General features: G+C 40.0%; 1 long non-coding RNA gene across 1 annotated transcript; it reads left to right on the top strand.

Moving 5' to 3' along the window:
- The first annotated feature begins 685 nt into the window (after window positions 1-685).
- Window positions 686-16021, top strand: LOC125008418. Its single transcript, XR_007112889.1, has 4 exons — window positions 686-973; window positions 2601-2757; window positions 11871-11974; window positions 15336-16021. It is a non-coding gene; the product is annotated as an uncharacterized LOC125008418 (long non-coding RNA).
- The last annotated feature ends 1671 nt before the right edge of the window (window positions 16022-17692 follow it).

The following is a 17692-nucleotide window of genomic DNA, read 5'->3' as shown; positions in this document are numbered from 1 at the left end:
GATTTGTTATATACTTTAGGTTAACGGAAATGTCTGTCTTGATGTGAAAATTCAATTTTGCAGGGTCAACAAGAATTTCCCTTAACTAGGATCAATAAAGGTGCAACTTTCATATGAGAATTGGAAAACACAGAATTGAAAGTGGGAGATTCAGGTACATGAGTTGCAGCACACACTAACCCTGTAAAGTCCTAACTATCATAATGTGGGGCCGACAGTTTAAAAAGAAGAAAAACACTTGCACCTTGTGCTCTTTTTGTTTAGTATTTTGATGTCTCTCTGGAGTGAATGCATCGTTCACAGCCAACATTAAGAAGAACTTTTAGAAGATGCTCATAATAATACAAAAATGTGAACATTTTGCGTGACAGCTTAGGAAGTACATCTTTAGATAAATGCAGCCTCGAGCTAAGCTAGCAGACAGAACATGGGTGGGTATCTGGTTTGGCAAGAAAGTTTAAAGACATTTGTAACAAGCACGCTACCCTGTTTAGGTTTAGATACTAACAGCTAGCAGTACAACATCATTTATCACACAATCATTTGGGCTAAGTTCAGAAGACCCCAGGTTGACTCTGGAGTGGAGAAAAAGACACTGAATGAACTTTAGATTTAGCACACCATATTTTATAATTGTGAACCATAAGCATTAAATATTAACAGTGATAAATAAACAGAAACACAAATGGCCATTTATAGAAACACTATATACAGTTAATCTCATCATCATTTGTCACTGAATGCCGTTGCAGCGCACAGTTCCACAGCTGCTCAAAAAAAAAAAAAAAAAAAAAAAAAAAAGCCCACTATTTGAATGTCCAGTGGGAAGTGGGAAAAGTCCGTGTTGGGGGTGAGTGTGTGCAGTGGATGTGTGGTCCGTGCGTGTGTGGCAAAAGGGCAAGAGTTAGAAAGAGGAGTGGCTGCACAATGGAGCCTCCTACCAGCCCGACTACTGCAGTGGAGGTCATTCGATGTGAGTAAATAATGCAATATTTGTTATATTAAAATACCACCACACTATTAAACCGCACCAAACAACCCACAGATAGCGGCTAGGGTAAGCTACCCGAATAGCATTAGCTCAACTTACCAATTCCGAGATTTAAATCGGCACACGGCTCGGCATTCTGACCCTCAGCGGCTCCGGTAGTCGGCTCCTATATTTCGACAGTGATTGCATAAGTTTCGGTGTGTTTGATGTTACATTGATCGAGCGTTGCTACGACGTACCTGCAGCAAACATTTCCCCAGCGTGCTCCTCACGCTACTGCCTACAGCGAGCCACATGGAGCTATGTTTCCGGTGTTACTGGGTGTGCCCTGTCACGTGACGGCTTTTTTCCACCCGGGTTAGACATTACTTATGGAAGCTGTCAATATCTTTTTTAAATAATGCAAAAGTTAGAGATGAATTCAGTCATCATAAGCAAAACTAAAGGCAGTAAGTTCCACAAACAAACAAATGAAGAGAGCTTGAGTCCTGGCAAAGCGTCATAATAGAGGAAACTCATTCTTTGGCGATGTCCATGGGTTATAGACTGCAGATAGTCATTGCCTAAAATGACCTGGAAGACAGACCAACTTCACCGCTGACAACTGACCTGGAGCCTCTCCATAGGGAACTCGTATGCTCTGGGAAAGATCTACAGGGCCAGCCAGTGTTTGTATGAGCTGGTAATGGGCACAAGAGTAAGAGTAGCATAGTCATATGCCACCGCCATCTGAGAGCCATTAGGTTAATTTGTTAAGGACTGCCATTGAACAAGTGATCTGCTTACAGTCTGTAATCACAACCTTTGCAAGAATTCACAACAAAATAATGTTAAATGAGGAAAAATAAACAAGGATTAAGTGATTTTCAGGGATGACTTAATGGTGTCAGGCATAACATTATGATCACTAACAGGTAAAGTGAATAACATTGACCATCTTGTGACAATTCAATGTTCTGCTGAGAAACTTCTGGACCAGACCAGGCACCCCCACCCCATAACGATGATACTCCTGATGGCAGCAGTCTCACACAGACACACACACACACAAATGAAATGGTGTGTGTGTCTGATCTGTGTACTCTTGTTAGGCTGAATGGTTGTAGAAGTATTAAGTTTCACACAGAAGGATTATTTTTTCCTATAATTGGTTGAAACATGCTGCATAATCAAATCCCAGTAGAGTGTTGCCAGACTAATATTCTGATAGGATGTGGGCTGGCTACACAAGGTCATGCTTGCATCATTTATGATTAAATTAATTTGTCCAACACATATGAGCCCTTCGAAATAGATGACTGCTTATACAAATTGTTGCAATTCTAACTTGCATTTTGGATGTGGAGAAATGTAATGCTTTGAGCACCTTGTTCAGTATATACCTGCAACCTGTATATACTCAATTCTGGTAAACAGCTACAATAAGACAAATTGTGGCATTGTCCAACTATATATGAACACAACTGTTATTTCCAGAAGGCTGACCTTTTTTCCATTCCACCTTAAGTGTATTTGCTGTTCTCTCCTCAGTGTCTATCTGTCATGCTTTCCCTGTAAATTAGCTTTCTATACTCTCTACGTTCTATGTGTCATCTGCTCTCTGTCCCAGAACAAGGTGGGATTCCTCTGCAGAGATTGAAGCAGCTTCACTTGTCAGCAAACAGACGGGATCATCGCTTTGTACTGGAGCCCTGTTATCTCTGACTATGTGATAAGGAACTCCACAGAGTTTCCCTATCTGGAGGAAGAAGAAAGACAGACCTGAAGTAAGCTCAGATTATGACAAGAATTTATCATTGCCATCTTTCCTATTTACATTGGCTTTGTTCCTGCTGGCATGCAGTCACTGAAAGACAGACATGTGCACACTCATTTGGATGCACTTGTTACCATGTAGTAGGTTTTAATAACATTCACCATGAAAACCCCTGCGGAGTTCTTGAGTAAGGCAGCAGGGCTCTCATGACAAAGTTTTTCTGAGAAAAGATAACTTCATTAGTAATTTGACAACACAGTAACTACTCTATATGGTAATGTAATTCATATGGTATATCTTTTTTAAAAATAGAATGCTTTATTTGTCATTGAACAAGTACAACAAAATTAGAAACAATACATTTACACAAAATATAATAGATTTTCTGAAGTGTACAAAATACACCAGGGACACATTTTATGATCCCAGGTGTTAAAATAATAACATCTATTGTGTGCTAATTTATTCTCAAGAAGCTCTGCAACTTCTTCTATGGCAAATTTACATATGGAAAATGTATGCTCACAATTGGCCAAGATCAGTACCTCAAAGAAAATGAAATGTTGTTAGACGTGTCTCTTTTCAACAAAAGAAATGTAGACCACGAGCTAGAAAGTCTGTAAGCTAGCACAGTGGAGCACCGACAAGTGATAATGTAATGTGTACACAGAGGTGTACACCACTGATGGATAATCAACTTCAGTCACCTTGGCAACAATAAGCCCATCACTTCGCCATTGCCCCTGGAAACCTGTTCAGTCTGGTATGTCCTATTTTCCACAAGCATACATTTTTTGTGTGTGTTAGTTTGCTTTTATTTCAAAATGCTGTGCTTGTGTTCTCAAACCTATGTAGATGTTGTCTTGAGTACTGGTTGCAGTGCATTGCCCTATTAGGGGCACTGACATCAGAGGCCCCATTGAGACCTTGCATTAACACTCATCCTGGGCAATCTGAAGTGGCAAAGTGTAACTTCATTAACTAAAGCTAAACTCCAAGAATTGAAGCTAAACTGAGATGAATGAATAAATAATAACTTAACAAGTGTGCTTTCAGCGAGAGACAGACTTCACAGCTTGTTCCAAAATAAGTATAAGCTCCCATGTCTCAATGTATAGTCAACAAACAGCTGTTTATGGTTCTGATCCAGCGGTAGAGATTAAATTAGAGACAGCAGCTGTTACATTCGTCTACTGCACGACAAATGTTTATTTCCATACTAGGGGTTGTACTCGTCTAGTCGACTTTACTGCTGTACCATGACACTTTAAGCAGGAAATGGACTAAATTAGATTAGACAGGTCATTACAGAAAACTAGCAGAGATTCATCAGGAAATACTTCACTGAAGATGAAGTCCATACTACCATGGCATGCAGAGTATTTTAATAGGTCCTGAAATACAACAAATATACTACTGTAACTGTCACTGATTTAGGCAATGTTAGCAGAGGAGCGGTCCAAATCCTCACAACAGTCAATAAACTTTACCTGCTGTAACAGAAAGAAGGCAGCTGCATATCAATTTATTGATATTATATATGTATTGATATGTAGTTATAAGACCTTTAACTGCTATATATGGAAAAGGTTTTGGGGCTCCATTATCCTATCTGCACGCTGTGAAGTACTAGCTAGTGGCGGTGCCAGTAAACATATCTGCAGTGCACAGTATTGATAATTTAATTTGTTTATGTTATCATTTATATTTAATAGTTATATTGTTTTTTTGACAAGCGGGGGCTGTATATTACAGGTGTCAGACTGACGGTGTTTATGGTGTTGACGTTGAGTTTGTGTTGAGCTTCAGTTACCTTGCAGAAAAGCTTTCGTTGCTTCCTTTGTGTGAGATGCAACAATATGTATTCAGGCCAAGAATATAGATTTCACTGTTGAAAAGCATTACCTCCTACTATTCAACCCTTATTGCATGCAGAGCATACAACTGACATCAGATCTTGAGAGCTGGCTGGAGATGAAAGCAGAAATGCCCCAAACTTGAAGATGGCCACTTGTTGATAGATTACTCAGGACAGATGTTAAAGCGAGGCTTCAATGGAGCCTGACAGGATCACACAAAGCATCACATGTCCTCTTTATAATAAGTTGAGGTACTTATTTGGTCTCTATTTTATATTAGTACAGTTCTCCTTACGCTGCACAGGTTTTTGCAATGACCTGATTACAAACTCTTTTTTTCATCAGTGAGGAAAGAAGTGTGTAAGGATGTAATATAAGTTGCCCTGTCCTAAAAGGTGCTGGAAAACATGCAGAAAGTTTAAGGCAGATCTCTGTCTGTACAAACGTGTCCTGTGCAGAAAAGAAAATGAAACAACCGGTCGGAAGTTTATTGCAGGGCTAACACCCACCGTCACCTTGCTGTGAGGCACCAGCGCTAACCACCACCCCACTGTACCACCCACCACATACATAACATTTCAATAATTGTTATAATTATTGTAAAATAATAATTTAAGACTCTGTTCAACATTCAAATTTTAAGTACATTTTTTGAGTAAACTAAATTCAGTGACTTTTCTGAGGAGTCCATTTAATTTATGATTTCCTGACATTGAGACAACTGAGCAAACTATGCTATTCTAGGAAAGACCTCTCTGTGATTTGAGTAAGTTAGAAATGGTTATTGTCCTATTTTTGTACACTATTTAGATGTCAAGTGTCAGTCTTTAACATGACAAATATGCTGTTACTGCAAATATAGATATATAGGATCTTTGTTTTACACTCCTGAAATTTGTATTTATATCACATTCCTTAGCTGTGCATTACTGTTATCTTTATTATTTCACAGTTTACAGAATTTAAGCTGAATATTACAAACAGGAAATATCTGCAGAATGTCTGCAAAACACTGGTATCAGCTCTTATGAAGGCATATCAGTCAACTGTGCACACATTTCAAGATATTGCTACAAAACAAAACAACCAGGGGACTTTATCTTAATACACTAGACTCTTTATAGAGGCAGCAAAAACCATGTCCAAATGTCAGCAAGCTTTTTCCCAGCAGAACACGTGTGCTATCTGCACTCCATTATTATCCTCCTCTTCCCACAGTCCTCTGGGCCCTTAGCTCGACCCCCTGGCAGTAGTTTCTAGACAATGTAAGACAGAAAGTAGTGACCTTCTGCTCCTGTCTCAGCACGGCCCACCTAGCTATTGGTTTTTACCTTCACACCCTCAAAGCCATGACTGTTATGTAAATGAAGCCTGCTGATACTGACCTGATGAAGGAAGAAAGACCCACACCCGTTTATCTTTTAAGATAAATCAGCTTCTGTCCCGGCTCTGTCAACTATTCTTTATTCCAAAACTTTAAAGCAGGTAATCTCAACTCCAAATCTGTTTTTCCACCATTATCAGAGAGATTGCAAACAACAGCTTGGCCCACAAGAGGGGGGAGGGAGGGAGAGAGGGAGGGAGAGAGAGAAAATACTGCCCCAGCTACCTCACCTTTGTCGAGGCATTCTGACATTTTCCTCAGAATATTAAGACATCTCAGTAATTTCCCTGAAATATTAAGCATCCTCACTGCAGTTATTGATATACTGCAAGGTCTGTTTTCATTGTAGCCTGGAGTAAAAGCACAGCACCCTCTCACTCATAATCTCTGTAGATTTATCACTGAGATATGACAGGTTTTTGAAAAGATTGTAAATCATTGCAGAGCTTTTCCAATATCCTGTGTCTGATGCATAGCAGGAGAGCACAGCACACTGAGTTTACGGAGAACAGATGATTAGGATGTTAAAGGCTCTTTTAAATCAGAATGTACATTCAATTCTGTGCAGCCTTTTCTTAAAGAAATGCCTTTTGCCAATATTTCTCACAAGGACTGGGTTTGACTGGACAACAGGGTGCTGTGGATTAGTCGTTACAGCGAGACTGTTTTTAACTCTGTTAAAGGTTTGCATCTCCTACTTCCAAGGCTTAGGACACACCAAAACCTAAACTGTTTCCTTCAAATGAGTGGATGCAGAGAGAGTTGGGCTGTTTAAACACAGAAACTTCAAAAAGCTTGCCGGATGAAAGCTTATTAGAACTGATTACATTAAATGTATGATAACTTTACATGTGTTTTCTTTCTTTCTTTCTTTCTTTCTTTCTTAAGAATTATAATTAATTATAACAGAAATCCATATTGCCTCAATATGCTTTACATTCTACTTTTCTCATTCTATTTTTTCATTTAGTTTCTTTATTCAGAGCACTGTTCTTTTGGGGTAATATGATACTATTAGGTTTTTAATAAAATAAGGAGCTTGTATGCAGCTAAGTTTGTGCAGTGCAGTGTGCAGGCCTAGTTTCTTGTTTCATCTGAGAGTTAAAGGATGGTTAATCTCAGTAGTACTGGAGGCCAAGGTGGTTATACAGAGAAACTATATGATTGGAGGTATTTACAGCCAAATACACTGACTTTGGTTTCAGTTAGATTTGATTAAACATTTGAGAAACTGAAAATCTTAGACACTTGAAGGGAACACATGGTACTTTTGTATATCTGTGTTTGCATTCATTTTATTCATTTGTGTGCATTGTTTCCATGTTGGTAACCTGCCCCCTACGATCAATGACATCTGGGATAACGGTTAGTAGTTGTGTGTAGTTGGATGTTGTCAACCCCCATGTGACACCAAAGGCGAATAAGCAGATAACGCACCCTAAATCAAGGCCTTAAATATAAATTACAGAAAGGCAGGGGGGAGTATATGACCATTAAATAAAGAATACAATCAATTTAACACATATTTCACCCAACACACCAGCTGCTGGATGACACTGTGACATTATACACAATGACTGTCTTTACGCAGATGACTAATGAAGAGAGTATCTCTGATGAGTGCATGACACCATCAGATGTAACAACACCTCATTGGCTGTCCAGTACACTTAGATACATTGTGCTGATAGAAATGAGTGATGGGAGAAGGAATAGAGCCTGGAGGCCACTAAACAAGTTTCTCTCAATCCTCAGAGGATGGCTGTGGACTCCTGTGGATTGCATATGGACTCACTTCACAACTTAGATCATGGCATCACACAGCCAATGTGATAGACACTGTTCTGACGTGCATTGCGAGCTGTTACATCGGTCTTGGCATAGCAATCAGAAATAGAGTGGGCTCCAAAAGATGTGCAAAACCTTTTCTTTATGAGTGGCAGAGGAAGGAAACCAAAAAATGTACGTACTCCTGAATCTTTTTTTTTTTTACTACATCTGAAATAATGAGGGACCTAACTTCCACTCTGTGTGGAAGGACCTAGCAACAGATCATCTTATCTCATCTGTCATCAGGAGAGAGGCGGGGTACACCCTGGACAGGTCACCAGTCTAGACCTAGCAACATGATTCTGAATTTTAAGCACTAATTGGATGTATGGACTGGCTGAAACAGTATATCGCTTGTCTACCTCAGTGGTATTCAAAGTGATTCACATTGTTTCTCATTCACTCATTCAGCCGTTTACCCCCACACTCACACTGGCTTATTCAGGAAAAAAAACTTTGGGTCCAGTATGTCTCCAGAGACACTATGGCAAGGGTTCCCAGCTGTTAATAGATAATCTGTCAATGAGCAGGTGTTTCTGAGACCATATCAAGAGCTTCTGGCTGTTGTAATTACTATATATGCTCATAAAATTTTTTTGTTTTGTTTCGTTTTTAGGAATGGGGCACTTAAGTTGATTAAATTTGTTTGGTTACCAGACTATAGAAAGATGGAAGGTTCCATCTGATTACAAAGCAGAACAAATTCATTGATAAAATAATAAATATTTTCACTAAAATCACTTTATTTTATACACTGATCTCGCATAACATTATGACCACCTTCCTAATATTGTGTAGGTATCCCTTGAGCATCCAAAACATTTGTGACTCATCAGAGAGTGGAAACAGAATGTTGTCACAATGTTGGGTCTTATGTGTTGAGGGGAGGGGCCTCTGTGGATCATCCCACAGATACTTGATCAGTTTGGGATCTAGTGAATTTGGAGGCCAGGTCAACACCTTATGCTGTTCTTCATGTTTGTTCGAGTTGTTCCTCAAGCATTTCTGTGTGTGTGTCTGTGTCAGGCTGCATCCTGCTGGGGATGTCTGCTGCCATCAAGGAGTGTATTTGCTATGGGGTGGTGGTGTCTGGTCTGGTGCAGGTGGGCGCTGTATGTCTAAATGACTTCCACACTAATGCCAGGTTCAAGTTTCCCAGCAGAATATTGAAATGTCACAGTGGTCAATGTTATTTACGTATTTACTTCACCTGTCAGAGGTCATAAAGTTATGCCTGATTGGTGTATGTTCAACATCTGTCATGCAGACATTGACTCTGTGTGAGGTGAATTGGTTAGCATGGTATAGCAATGAAAACCAACTGAAAGGAGCAGGAGGCAATGGCATAGGAGTATACAGAGGTATAGCAGGTCATCACTGGGACCTTATCAATAGACAGTGACTGATGTAATCACCAATGAAAATATATCGCTATGGGCATAGCCCTGTGAAAGTAGCTTTGATCAATCAGCACAGAGGAGACAACAGTATAGCCTTGTGATTTTTGACAGACAGAAATCTAGTCTGAAGCTGGACCTTTTGATGTTTAAATCACGATGCTCTCCTATATTTACCAAATGCACTGTTGTTCCTCTCTGACAACTGATGTAATCGAGCTGTAGAGAAGTGGCTAATATTTAACTCTCCAGTACTCAGCTGACAGCTCGGACAACATAATTAGAAAGTCGTTTCACAGTGCTGGATATTGGAGTGGAGAAGTGGGCTGCAGCAGAGCTGGAATGTGCTGGATTTTTGCTGGAATTTTGCAATATTAGAACAACACGCTTATTGTTACATACCTATACCTATATCTTTTCCACAACTTTTCTAGTATCAGTATGTTTGTAAACTGCAAGTTATTAACTTGCATGTAAATGTATGTAAGTAGTGGCGTAGTGAATAAAGAAGCATCTTGGGTCTGGAAGATCATGTGTTCACAAACCTCATTCCCCTAACTACTAGGCAACATAGCCCTCTCTGAGCTTACGTTTAGTCTTTGGCAAACTGAGAAGCAGTTGATCAGTTGACCCGAGAGAGTGGATGGATGTTTGAACGTGCAGCAGCTCAGAGAAGTAGGGTGGGCAGACCATTGAGAGATTTAAAAGCAAATAAAAGAACTTTAAAATTGATCCTAAAATGTACGCGCAGCCAGTGGACTGAGGCTAAAATGGGGGTGATGTATCTCATAGCTCATATTTACGTGTGCCAGCTGAAAGATGTGCAGGGGCGTTCTGTAAGACGGCCAATGACTAACCCTCACATGCAGTGCATTACAATAATCCAGCCGAGTGGTGACAAATGCATGGATTACTTTGTCAAAGTGCAGCCTCAAAAGAACTAGATTCATTTTGGCCAGCTGCCTCAGGTGGAAAAAGATTAACGTAACAAGTGCTTTGATCTGACTGTTGAGTTTAAGATCCAAGTCCACTTTAACCTGCAGGTTTGTGAGGGTTGGTTTTGTGTACTGGGCCAGGTCTACAGATGATGCCTGACTAGCGCCACTGCAAACAATCACTTCAGTATTTTTTTTTCCTAAAAATTGAATGCAATTGTTAAGATTTACAGCCATCCAGGCATCATGCGAAGAGATACCATTCTAGAGAATTTATTTGAGAGAAATCAAATAAATAATCAAATACTAGTGGTAGTGTAGCTACACAAACAGATCACAAACACAACGCAATAAAGGTGACTTTCTACCTTTGGCCTGGGGTTTTTTTCAGCATCACAGCGAGTTGCGCTTAGAAGTGTGCTTCACCTATGTCCACATTCCACCTGATTAGTCATAGCTCAGCATCTTTATATCAAAAGCTTAATAATATGAACTTACTAACTCGCTATTGGTTTCAATGAGCAATGTATGTCGGTAAGAGTGACATGCAATAATCCATAACATGCTTCATGATGAGTTTGAGGTCAAATGATTTTGAGCTCATAGATAGAAAGACAAATATTAGAAAAAAAAGTCTATGAATTGTGTCTGATGATTCACACTATCTGAACATGTCAAGAGATCCTAAAAGCATCTTTCTCTAGGTGATGCTTTGCATATGGCTGTGGACCTTAACTATAATACGCAGTTACATTGCAGGCTGTGCAGTGCTATGAGAACTTAGAAGAAGAGCCTGTGGAAGTGGGTGTGAATGAGTTCTTATTTTGGGGGACAACAGAGTCAACAGGGGGCTTATATAATGTTCACGAAAGAAAATTAAATCCCTGTACAGACAACAGCTCCCAGTGGGCGTCGTGGCGTCTGGAGATACTGCTGATCTCCAGCAACAAAGGGAGAGGAGGATGAGGGAAGCGAGGTCCCCTGAGTTAAGGATGTTTTCAATTTTAGAGACATGATTTCAGGCCAACAGCCCGTAGCTCTCAGTCAAAATGACAAGAGGCGGTTTGTGTGCATGTATCAAGTGCACATCACACACACACACACACACACACACACACACACAGGCAAAAAAAAAAGCCATTTAATCAATCTTGACACCTGGGTGTCAAGCCTGCGCACTCATATACATCAGGTATAGAGTGTGCATACTTCATATTGCCCACCACGATAGATTTATCATCGAAGGTGAACCCATACTTCATATCCCTCCCCAGTCATCGATCGGCCAGATGCCTGTTGCCCCGAGCTTCCACTGGGAGCTATTCTATCTGAACATGGAAGTCAGGAACTTGTCACCCTGACTCATTGGGTTGGAGAGAGATCAGCCTGCACCATCTAAGCCATTTTCTATGGCTGCTCTCAAATGTCCCCTCCTCACTAGTTGCATTAACTGGAGTTAACTCTACCTCAGATCCAGACAAACTTTTATGTGAATGCTCAGACTTATGGTTTTTGTCCATTCTTATGAACACAGTATTTGAGAAAATGTATTGTGATTGACCCAACCCTTAAACATTCGTATGTCTATAGGTTGGCCATAATTTAATAAGATTTATGCATTTGTAGTTTAATATCATATAGTTTTACCCAAAAGACAGTGACATCAAATTGCTCTGCAAAACCATTAAAATTCATCTTCCTGTGTTTTTGTGTTGCAGTGTCAGGGATTGTTTCTGTCTTGGCCAACATCTCCACACCAACACCACACCAGGTGATCTCAAAAGAAAGCCAATCCCTGAGGAGTCCTTCATGTCTCAATCGGGTATTACTCTCTTTTGTTAAAAGCGCCTTAAGAAAACACAGACAGTATGTTTAGAGACTGAACTAAAACACTTGCCTGGTAGACCACACAGGCCACTATGAACTTTGGTTGTGACACTTCTCCCCTCTGGTACCCTGTCAGCCAGCCTCAAGTCAATGAGTGTGTGTGTTATTAGGGCATACACATGGACTGAACTCTGCAGACTACAAGTTTGTTGAACTTGTCTGAATTAATTCATATTTGTGTTTGACATGATTTTCAGTGGTTCATGACATGGGCTGTGGAATACTTGCACTGTCAGTAAACATATAAAAGATAGGAAATTAGATTTTTAAATTCTGTAGTTACGTTTTGTTATGGCATATAGCCTACTGAACCCAAACCAGCACCTGTCCTGGCCCTGTTTCTCGTAAGCATGTATTAAGTGTCTGGATGATTTTCCAGTACAGCACCAAGCTGCATCCAAACGTGGGTGTGTGTGAGGAGGAGATGGTTGAGCTATTCTGGATGAGTGTTTCGTGCTCGCTCTCTGCTGTTTAGTAGACTCCTTTGGATTCTTCTTTTAAGTTTTAATTAGTCTCTTCCTTTGCTGAAAAGATTTCCCACAAGTGACCATATGGGTACTAAAATTTAATTTGGACAAGCGTAGCCTGTACAACATCTTAAGTGTTAGCAATGGGCCACTGTTTAGTGAAAAAAGGCCGTCTGCATGATGAGCACTTTAAAAAAATAAAATGGGTGAACAGATTGCATGGCTCCATGTTATTCCCGGCATGCTTCCTTGTAGAAGGCATCCTTACGTGTCAGTGAAGGTGACACACTGCATTTCCTTTAAATACTGGCAACATGCACAGTAATTCTACAGGCCTCATTCGCGAGCTGCTTTTTCAGGAAATCCATAGACACATGGAAGGCCATGTGACTGAGTGCTTTGCTCTGTCAACCAGGGAGTTATCCCAGATGGCGAGGTGTAAAGACGCATGAACAGCAATGTCGGTTGGCTAATTCCTGCGTTAACTTTCAGCTAGACTCAAAAACAACTGTTTAAAATGATGCATGTTAAATTGTGTGGGGGTATATTTGCTGGGAGACTGCACTACTCCTCCCAACGTACTATTTGTGCAACTTGCCTGAATGCCCTATAATCCAATCTCCAATTGGTAGGGATATGAACGCAGTCAACACTTTCAAAACTAATGTTCAGGTGTGCCCCTGAAGAGGACTGCAACATAAAACAAGCATGTGCTTAAACACACTCTGAGAGGGCATTCTATTTATCATCACAGACTTTAGATTACTGTCAAGGGAGGACCTTGTTCATTATGTGGTGTGGATGTGAGCTTCAAATGCACTAAAGGGACACATAAGGCAGTCTTGGGAAAGATGAAAATGAAAAACGCATTTCAAAAGTTGCGTGTAGCTTTGTGGCACCATTTCACTCAAGTCAAACACAAATGTCCCCCATCTGTCAGCAGAGATGAGCGAGAAATAAATGTTTCATAAGTAATTCACTTCCGACTGATGGTGGGTTTGCCACATCACAGTACTTAGGGATTAACAAGTTCAAACAGCTTACCATGGTCCCCTCTATCTGAAAAGGCACATTCATGTCCGGCTTGTCAGCTCTGATATTACCGTGGCCTTCAGGTGAAATCGTGCCCAGAACAAAATAAATGATCCATCAAAGTCCAAATCCCTCTAAGGCCCAAGCCACAGTGACATAACAAATATTACATCTGTCTACCACTGTCCATATCGTTTGAGGGAGAGGATCGGATCGGATTACACGGTTATATAGTCTATGTCTACTGACATCTGCGCATTTGGGCTGCCATTATTCAAAAACAGTCTGTTCACTATGACTGTATTATATCTAAGTAAAAGAGTAAAAATGTATGGTTTTATCAAAACAGTGTTATGTGGACATTAACTGTTTTGTTAACATACCAGATGAAAATGATGGATTATTGTCATGTATTTTTTCCGCTCTGTTCTATGGTGGTAGTGTTGTTTCATTAGTAGAAGACTAAATCCAAACACAATATGGCTTTGTTTGACTCACTGAGCACTGACACCTTACAGCAAGAAGCTTCTGGGTTCAAACCCACTATATATAGTTGGCGTGTTCTCCCTGTATCTATGTAAGTTGTCTCTGCTTGCTCCAACGCAGTCCATTAACCGTTGGGTTAATTGGCACTTCTCAATTGGCTGTAGTGTGCATGTGAGCGTATGCCCAGGGTATACTCTGCATCATGTCATAGGTGTACCCTTGTTCCCCCGAGAACAAGGGCTTATGGAAAATGAATGAGCATATATGAGGGTCTATAAGAATGATCTTGGCAATTTGGAATCTCAGTAAAATGGAATCAACCAAAAGACAAAGGATTTATCCACCTATGTATCTTGTGTTTTCTAAGTGTCCTTGTCCTATTCTGTGTTTTTTCCTTTACCTTTATTTTTATACCTCAGTATTTTATTCTGTTGTATTTTATAGATCTATCTATCTATTTATAACTGAAAAAAACAAACAAAAAACAACAACAAAAATAAATGGATATATATATAAAAAATAAAATACATATAAATTCAGCCCAGTGCATCACCATTTTTTTATTCTATATATTTTATCTTATTTTAATTACATATTTCTATTCTGTCATTTATTATATTTTTGCTTCTGTGAATGTGAGTTGGCACCAATCACAATTCATTTCATTATGGGTAATGATGCTTCATTGTTACATAGTATTTAAGAATAAAGAGTCTTGAATCTTGAAGGTTGTTGTAGTGGCCTCAAACGTCAGGGGCCAATCTAGGTCCTTTGCAATATCTTTTATATGACACAGTGTTTAACTTGGGGATAGGTTGTATGAATTTTGTGGCTGCGGGTGGTCGGCCTTTGGAGTACAAACTAAAAACAAGGACACCGGGATTGATGGAAGTAAGACCTTGCAAACGTTTTCCTCAACAATACCAGGGAGTTAAAAAAAGTGGCAGAGCAAATATCCCACATCCCATGTTCCCCAACCTGAGCCTTTAGCTTGAGGCAACAGCAGTGTTGAGATCTGGAGAACTGGAGAGCTTTATCGATTTGGATGTTCCTTAAAGGTTACACCGTCTCACATCTGTCTTCCCTGAAGACAAACAGAAAGGGAGACAGAGAGACGTCCAAGAGGGCCTGCAATAAAGCGGCGCAGGCGAGAGTATTTTAGAGGTATCTTTTAATTTCATGCACGACAGCTCTCACATTTGTTTCCCTCCCTTTCCCGTTCGCCTCTTTTTTCCTTCCTCTAATGTCCCCTGACGACACACACACACACACACACACACACACCCCTTTTCCCCTTTCTTTCATCTCCAGGGTTCGCATTCAAATGACGGTGCATCCTGAGCCATCCGGATGGCACCAAGGCACGGAAACAATATTCATTCTGAACCTTTCCTTTTTAAGTACAAGCAAGCCAATTCAGTCTTGTGTAAGCAATTTATTCTGCAGTGCTGATACAGCTAAGTGATGTGATACATCTCATACAAGGAAATTACAATCTTTTTGAAATGTAGGCGCCTTGATTCACAGTACATGTATATCACTGATTCTTGAGAATTTGGAGAAAAACTGGTTTTAATTTTGAAAATACAAAAAATCCAACATTAAGAAATCTGTACTTATATGTTTATAGAGCAAATTCTCAGCAATCAGCTAATGACTCGGTGTAACCTCCTGACTTGAATTTTTTCATAAAATGTCTGTTTTTCAGTTCATTACTTCATTTTTGCCAGCACACTCAGACACAAAAAAAGCGCATTATTCCCATTTATTTAGTGTGATATAGATTTAGAGCCGTTTGAAGAATGTGCCTTAACCTTAAGTGCACAATGATTTTGTTAAATGTTCAATATTCTGTTTTAATCACTTTTTATGCTGTTTTACGTGTGCACTTTGAAAACTCCTACATTATGTGAGTCTTATAATTTGAATTAAATATGAAAAATAACAGTTCTGAACATAAATTAATACAGTTTTGATTTAAAAAAAAAAATGTTCCTTTAATAACTTTGGAATAACAAGATTGAAAACATACTTTTTCATAATAAAAAACAAAGTTTAATCTGACAGAGTCTTAGTGGTGTTTTAGTTTAATTAAAAATGGTTCATTCTGTTGTAATTGTGTGAATGATAACTAACCTTCTCCCCTGAGTTGTATTCTCAACATCCTTTGAGTGAGAAACAAAGCTGCCACATATGTTATGCGGTGTAGGTTACTGGAGAGCTGGGGGCAGAGGGTAGGAGGAAGGGGGTGTCAGATGGGATTTAGGGAAAAGAAAAACAAGGTAATTAAGCGTAGTGATTTTAGCTGGATATCCGAGTCAAACCTTTTGACCCAGAAAGCTGCCAAATCAGGCTCAATTCACTCTCCAGTCAGTGGAGCGGGCAGGCTGAGGAGGTTGCCAGGGGTTGTGCTGAAAGATAAGGAGTCGAGCAGATTAGGTATGCTTGACCCTGGAGCCAGGGTCAGAGAAATAGCGTTTGCCCAACAGCCTTGACGTGCTTCCCAGGTTTGATTGTCATTCATGCAAATAGAGGGGAGGAAAGTGGAGGTGACAGCTCACTCTTGTGTTTTAGGACGCTGTGTCACAGGATCCTTGTTAGCCAAGCTTGTTAAGAGAGTCAATAGGTCCAGTCCAGCTCCACTGATTGCTCCACACAGAGTAAAGCTCCTGTTCCAGTTTCACTGTCAATGTTTCGATATTGAAGCCAGCACAAGGCCCCTGGTTGGTATTCTTTTTCCTTATAGCAGCTTTTTGTCTGCTAAAGGGCATCTCTTCTCTGACTGCCTGTCGAATTTCGCTTAAGGACCCCCCATCAGCAGTCTCTCTCAAAATGTATTTTGAATGGCACTTCAGTTCCCTTGGTTAAATGCTTCAACAGATCCTGTAACCCAGCAATCTGCTTGTTAAATGAAACCACAAATAGCATGTGGGTCCTCTTTATCTCTCTTGTCTGCCATGAAAACAGACAGCAAGTGTTAAACACTGATAAACCACACCGCCGCAGTGGTCTATCAGGTGCTAATCCCACTGCTCATTTTGCCCTGCCTTACACCCTGCAGGTCAATCTCAGGCCGCTTCCCACAGGCTTCTCTTTCATTCCTTTCCAACACATGATGAGGCTGCTTTGTAATGAAGCTACTAAACCACAGGGTGAGCCCTCACAGCAATAGCAATTGCTACGGGGGTAATTGCACTGGAGTTCTCCAAAGGTTCCAATTCCCTTAATTATTAACAAGTATTATTGTAAATTATGGATTATTAGCTCCCTTCAGCTATACCAAGACGTTAGCCACAGACTGTGAAGCTGGCGAACAGGTGAGGTAAAACCTTGATGAGATGGGCAAGCTAAAAAACTAAAAATATATGTAATATATAAGTAATATATAATTAGGTGAAAAGGAAATCGGTTTTGAAGAGGGAATTGAAGGTAAATTGCTAAGTTTGCTCAAAATCTGTTTATCTCTCAGCTGTTCCACTGTGAACTATCCTGGTAACTGAGCTCACTGCAGATGAGAGAGCTTTGATCACAGTGAGTTCTTCACTGCCCCATCTTTATCTTTTGATGCAAAGATTTGAGGGGGCTGAATGAAGGTCTAATTTAGTTGGTCAATTGCAATGTCAGATTGCATGCAGCATACAAAGCCCTCATCATTATGTCATTACAAA

The sequence above is a fragment of the Mugil cephalus genome, chromosome 5, assembly GCF_022458985.1.
Source record: "Mugil cephalus isolate CIBA_MC_2020 chromosome 5, CIBA_Mcephalus_1.1, whole genome shotgun sequence".
In the NCBI taxonomy this organism is placed as follows: Eukaryota; Metazoa; Chordata; class Actinopteri; order Mugiliformes; family Mugilidae; genus Mugil; species Mugil cephalus.
Note: the sequence above shows the minus strand (reverse complement) of the source record. Positions and strands in the feature narration are given on the sequence as shown.